Raw genomic sequence first — 7242 nt, 5'->3', positions numbered from 1 at the left:
CTACATCGCGATGTACAGTGGTAGAATCACATATTTCTCCGGTGGCGGTAGTCACCCGCAACGGTGGAGAAAGCACAGACATGGGCAACTCAAGCCCCAAAGCAATCGGGGTAGCAATAACCGAATGCGTAGCCCCGGAGTTAAACAATGCATCAACGGCAATACCACCAATAGACACAGTACCTCTAACAAGGTTCGGAGCACGGTCCGACTGCTGCCTATCCAAGGTGTACACACGCCCAACAGAAGGTGGCACTGTAGGTGCCGAAGTAGAAGCCATCGAAACCATCTGCAAAGGAACTGCCCGAACAGTTGCAACTCTCGTCGTGGACGACGGACAGTCTCTAGAGAAGTGGCCATCCTTGCCACACTGGAAACAATTCAGCTGACCTGAAGCACAACGACCAGCATGCTCCTTTCCGCACCCCGCACATTTTGGAGTGGAAGGAGGCCTAGCAAAACTCCCCTGCTGTGAAACAGTCCTCTTGAACTGACCAGGCGCCTGCCTAGTCGCCAACTGTTTACCCTTGCCCTTCCCAGCAAACTTCTTGTTCTTCCAAGAAGTAGAAACAGGAGTGGAACTAACAGTCCCCTTGGTCTCGTCGACCTTGGCCCTCTTGGCCTTACTCGCTATGCAGACATCCTCAATGTCCTTACACTGCTGAACCAGTGTACCAAAGTCCCTCAAAGCAGCTCCAGCAATATGCTCAGCAATCACTTCACTAAGTCCTCTGCGGAACTTAGCAGCCAGAAACATCGGAGTAGGAGGAACCATTCGGAAGTGCGCAAACTTTACCAGCTCATTGAACTTGGCCAGGTACTCGTCAACAGTCAACGAGCCCTGAACCAATCTATCAAACTCCCTCTGCTTCCTCTCCTGCGCATCGTAGGGAAAGTATATGCCCAAAAAGCACTCCTCAAAGAATGGCCACGTCAAAACACGACCCTGCATCTCATAAGCACGAGAGGTGTTCGTCCACCACTCATGGGCATCGCCCTCCAGCATGTAAGTCGAGAACATCAGCTTCCGCGGGTCTGTACACAGCATGACCCGAAATATCTTGTCCAGCGACTCCAGCCATCTCGCAGCAGCAATAGGATCCAAAGACCCCTCAAACACAGGTGGCTTATGCTTCCTGAAAGCATTCAGCCGGCGATCTATCACATCACGATCCTCAGCAGGCTCTACAAGAGTTTCCCTCGTCTCAGCGACATGAGCAGCACTCTGCCTATGTGACTCAGGCTCTCATCCTGAACACTAGGTGGAGGCGGCAGCGGTGGTGGCGGTGGTAACTAGCCTGCAGCAGGACCAGCCCACATCTCCTCCAACATGACTCTCATCATCGTCATGTTCGACATCCTGTTCGCCTCGAGGACATACTCAGTGGTCCTCCGGTTCGCTTCACGAACCTCTTCTGCGGCTATCCGAATCGCCTCGCGAACAACATCCATCATTGCCGCGTTGGCCAATCTAGTGGCCTCCTGATCGGCTAACCTAGCCGCCTGCATCTCAGCCAATGCAGTCAGGATAGGATTGGGTTGATCCTCAGAAGTCTCTCGTGTTCTCCCGGATCTTACCATGACTCTGCACAAGTTACACAATTTATGAGTTGATCAGGCCCACACAATGTGATTACATATGCATTATCATAATAAGATTCGACGGAGTAAACACACAAGACAGACACAACCAAACATCCTAACTATTGCAATACATACAGGCTTTTCCCTCAAACCATTGCTCTGATACCATAAATGTAACACCCCGTATATATCCGGTAATGTTTTCATACTATCATATTAAGCAGCGCATAATTAAAAATGCGGAATATCTTTTTCTTTTAGATTATGATGACATTATCATTACCAACTTGCTTATTAATCAATTAACAAAACATCGCCTGTATGTAATTGCAATAAAACAGCTAACTGAAATACTTCATTAAATAAAATAACATAATGTATGGCTCTAGTCACGGAACTACAACACGTAGACCGGACCAACTATCAGTTTATACAACCAAACTCAAAAGTACTAACGACATAGTGGCATGGACAACTCCCATGCTCACCCAAATAAGGCAACAAAGTCCAACATAAGTCTCAACATAAACAACATATAATAGTGCAGAAAACATAAACAACATCCAATCCAGTCATGCTAGCAAATAAGCAGTAATATCATAATCAGCTAAGCTCTGGCCTCCTACCGCCAGAGGCATCAGTCACCATACTACCTGAACCTGAAATAAGCATTCCCCAAACGTGGGGTGAGATCTCTAAACAAGAAATCTCAGTAAGACAAGGGGTCCTCAAGGATCTTCCACCCCAAGCTCACTTACATGTGCAATATAAGTTCAAAAGCAGTTTATCATCATCAGTTCTAAAATAGTGCAATGCAGCAGATAATCATGTCGTGTGTCAATTCTATTCTACTGGCCAGAGAAATGCAGGATTTATATACGCCAAATACCCACACATAGTGCAATACGCCACTTGCATTCACCCTGGATCACCATATCGTATGACGCCACATACTCAGGCTTACCGTCAAGATGAAACAACACATGCATATTAAAAGCCATTACACATAAAGCTCAACAACATTTCGAATATTCAAGCATGTAACACAGCATGCATATAACCACACCCCATGGGACATGGTGGAACCACAACATGGCTAAACCGAGGACACGAAAGCTTACCTTGCAAGCTAACACCCAAAGCCAAGAGTCCACAGCTCAAAGTTCAAACACAGCATATTCACAATCTGTTATGGACCAATACTATATCAAAAATAATGCACCACAAGCATATAACTTAAAGACAACGCCTTTCCTTTACGTTTTACGTCTTAAGACTCCATACCAAGCCATAAGCCCTTAATCATTTGATTCTGACATAGTTCATTAATTACAGAAGTTCAACTTCATCAAACTAGGGTCCACAACCCCCCAATAGCCTACTGTACACACAGCACAGCTACTGTTCTTCGAAATCCCAGAATATCCGGATATTCCACGGGGCATATCCGGATATGCAATATCCGGATATCTCACTGACCATATCCGGATATACAATATCCGGATATTCAGATTCCCATATCCGGATATCCAATATCCGGTTATTTCTCAGGCACATATCCAGATATTTCACGACAGAATGCAGAAACTGCATTTCGTGAAGATATCCTTCCAAGGTTCCATTTTTAACACTTTCAAACGTTAAAGCATGCATCTTTATATTGTTTAAGGGTCATACTACTGTTGGTTACTTGTTTAACTCTTTTAAACATACTAAGACACCTCTTTTACTCATCAAACACATGATCAAGGTTGGTACAACTCACCAAAGCTCAAAACAGAGGAAGAAAGGCTCTTGGAGCTCTCAAATCTGCCTCTACAGGTCTGACCTTCAAGGCACACGAAAATGACTTCACAAAGGTTGGTTCTTTCTCACCAAAGGTCACCACTTGGACCTCAAAGTGCCAAAACCAAGGCTCACAACACTCAACTCACAAACTCAGAACCTCTCCACCTCACTCACAGTGACAAGAACTCAGAAAAGCCCTCACACTCCCACACCAAGCAAGCTCTCACAAGCCTCAAGGTATTTGGAGAAGAAACCAAGGAGAAATGAAGCTCCTTGGCTCACCACAATGGAGGAGAAGGTGGCAAAGGGTGGCTGGAGGTGTTTCAGAACATGGAGGCAAGTAGGAAATCTGGTCTAGGGTTTTGTGCCCAATGATTAGAGTATATAAAGCCACTTTCAATTAAAACACACAGTATTAACTTAAATTGCTACGCTTAGCATTTTAATCCCAAACTCTGGATTCTTAACCTACTCAATTTTACAAGAATTATCATATTTTTCTTATAATTTTCAGAGCATCCTTTCGGTACGCGCTTTTCAAAGTCAGTACCGATTTCTAGCACCAGTTGTCATTATTCGGACTTGAAACTCGTTTTACAAGTCCTACATATTATTCTAGTAATTATCATGCACTTATTATAACTTTCCGGGATACTTTTTCGGTACGCAATTATACCGACTAGCAGAACCGGTATCTGCACTTTTCTTCCGAAAAGCGACTTTCAGCATTCTTAATCACTTACTATAATTATTAAAGCCTCATAATAATTGTTAAGGTCAATTATGGAATCATTTCCTAATTTTGCATAATTAATTAATTAAATTCTTTAATTAACGGTGCGGGTTCTTACACTTTGTATATATATATATATATTTATATATATATATGGTTTTATTAGGCTCCTTTCACATAAGATAGTTATCTTATGTTGTAGAGAGATCATATGTGAGTCCCACTATTACAAGGAAAAAGAGAAAAAGGCAAGATACGAAAATCAAAGTGAGAGAACATGAGATGATATTTTATGTAAAAGGAGAGTAATATTTTCCATATATATGTATATATATTTATAGGTAAAATTATTTCTGCAGCCGCTTTACGTACAACAACGACAATTGTTTGGATATGATTCCCCACATTTAATGCTTTCATCCTTTGTATGGTTATAACTCTCCGCATTTAATGCTTTCAAGTATATATATGGCAAGTATTTGATTGTTGCACGTACAACAGTTGTAGAAATATAAATCCCATATATATATATATATATATATATATATATATATATATATAGAGAGAGAGAGAGAGAGGTAGGATCCTTTGACACCAGTGTCAAATTTAAAGTTTGACACCTTATCCGAGAACCGTTAAATCAAAAAAGATCAATGGTGTCACATGCTTACAAATCATTGTCGTTGATCTTTTTTGATCTAATAGCTCTCAGATGAGGTGTCAAACTTTAAATTTGACACTGGTATCAAAGGATCCTGCCTCATATATATATATATATATATATATATATATATATATATATATATATGCACTTTACTTTGTGTATAGACTTTGTATATAGTCGATGACTCATATCTTCGTGGTGCAATGAAGCCAACAATATGTCTCCATGTTGCAAATAAAGCTAAGGAATGAACCTATTTATATTCTCTTGTAATTGAATGCTGGAAGTAGCCTTACATTGAGATGGAACAAAATAAATAGTCTCCTGTTTTTTCTTTGGATAAATTATATGTATCTTTTATGGGAGATAATTTTATTTCTGGATAGGTCCAAATTAAGTCTTTAAACTCTTCAAAAAATGATACTGAGAAGGATTAAACACATATTCTCATCGTCACCTACTCAGCTTTTATGATTCAACTGAGTTGCCGTCATTTAATTTTTCCTCCTTTCTTTACTTTCCATTGTGTGTAAGATTGCTCTTATCCTTATAATATATAGGCCCCACTTTTCTTTCTTCATCTTTCTTTAGCACAGACATATATATACCACTTGAGTCTTAAACTTAATCATGTCCCAGGTCATCTTTTCTCCCATGCTTTTCTTGTTGCATAACGAAATAACCCATTCTACACATCTCATCATCTAGCAGCTAGCCTTGGTTAATTGGTAGATTCATAGAACACTTTGACCTGTAATCCTATCAGGGTGAAGTAACCCATAAGAATATGTATTTTGATTTTTGGGTGTTGAACTTCAATTTCTTGCTCTCATAGGCATACAAATACAATACAAAACTAATAACTCAATCAAACCTGCGTTATTAAGATATTGTGCTAAATATTCTATAGGCCCTCCCCAAGACCGGTTCGTTGGTAATTTAGTGGCTCTCTCTTTCTTGTCTCGCGGTTTCAATAACCAAAAGCGACAACTTTGTGCCACCAGATAATGACACTTCACCCACCTTTGTTCATTTTACTTTATCAAAGCTTAAATTCTCTCAACTAATCATAAACAATTTTTTAGTCCAGCATGTGTTTATGATCAATTCGTCATGCATAAGATTATTAAGAATCGGTTTAAGGTAGCACAGCTTCATGATTGTGGGCTTTGATTAGAGCCCAATACCAAACCCAAAACCAATTAAAATTGGACATGAAGATTAAAGATTGGATATATTTTTTATTATGCTACTAGAACAAGCCCAAACACCCAGTAAATAATAGTTTAGCACGAGTTTAAGTCCAAAATCTTGTGTTCCTGTGCTTTGGAAGATGATAGAAATTTTCAAATCAAAGTCAGCGTAACATTTGTACTCATCTATATGCCGACATTTACTTTAGGACTTGAAAATTATTTAATGTCTTAGTTGCTTACTATAACTGTATATGCGGCATGCTTGATGCATTTTATTATTTTTAATTTGGCAACGAAGGAATTAGGGGACAATTATTATAAATATAGCAATAGAATGACATCAATCTTCTTACTTAGAACCAAATAAGGAACGCACGTTAAAGCACATTACATACCAAATAAGATTGCATTTATGTATATGTTCCTTAAATCATTCTTCAACTTATTCTTTTCCGCTCTATTAATATTAACTTATTTTACGTTGATTGCTTCTGCTTAGTCATTTGTTTGTCTAATCGTTTGTTCCGTCAGAAATTATGTTAATGAAGATATGATGAGGATGAGGAATATGTTTTATGTATTTTGGTTATTTTTTATTTTTACCTTCCTTGAACTTTTTATTTAAAGGCCCATAACCCGTGGCCCAATGGCCTCATGAAAATTTATGAAAAATATAATATTATTGCTAACAAACAACAACTACAAGAAGAATACCCAATAACGGCGTACACAGCGTGTTATTGACATTTGCTCGCTCTACATAGTGCTTGTAAAATACTGTTATAAATAGTGAGATGCAACCTAATTTCCATGTGATTTCTTTCTTAATCTCAACGACTTTGATTTAAATATTAGTGTGAATGTTTATTTAAATTCCTTGGTTAGGTGCAACCCAAATCTTTAATCATGAAGAAGACCAAGGTTTGGATATGCTGTTGTATTATTATCAGCTGAAAACCGTGTCTCAAAATCTCTGTGGTCGCCTTTGTTTTATGCAATGGAAAGATGTGCTAAATACATCAATCGAAAGTGATTTGAATGTCCTCCAAACCCAACTCAACAGGCCAATAAAACTGTCACTCTTCCCCAATAAACCCTCATTTATCTCCTATTTCTTAAATTTTTAGATAATATTATATATTAATAAGAGACAAGATATTTTTATACCGCTGTAAAAATAAAAAATATTACACTCAATCTTAATCATTTATTTATTTGTATCCAACGGCTAACATTACTTCAAAATTAGAGTCGTTAAATCTAAGTTGGATCAACGA

The sequence above is a fragment of the Gastrolobium bilobum genome, unplaced genomic scaffold (genome assembly GCF_033153095.1).
Source record: "Gastrolobium bilobum isolate Gb01-03AN ecotype WA unplaced genomic scaffold, APGP_CSIRO_Gbil_v1 utg10412, whole genome shotgun sequence".
Lineage (NCBI taxonomy): Eukaryota > Viridiplantae > Streptophyta > Magnoliopsida > Fabales > Fabaceae > Gastrolobium > Gastrolobium bilobum.
This window is presented reverse-complemented; position numbering follows the sequence as displayed.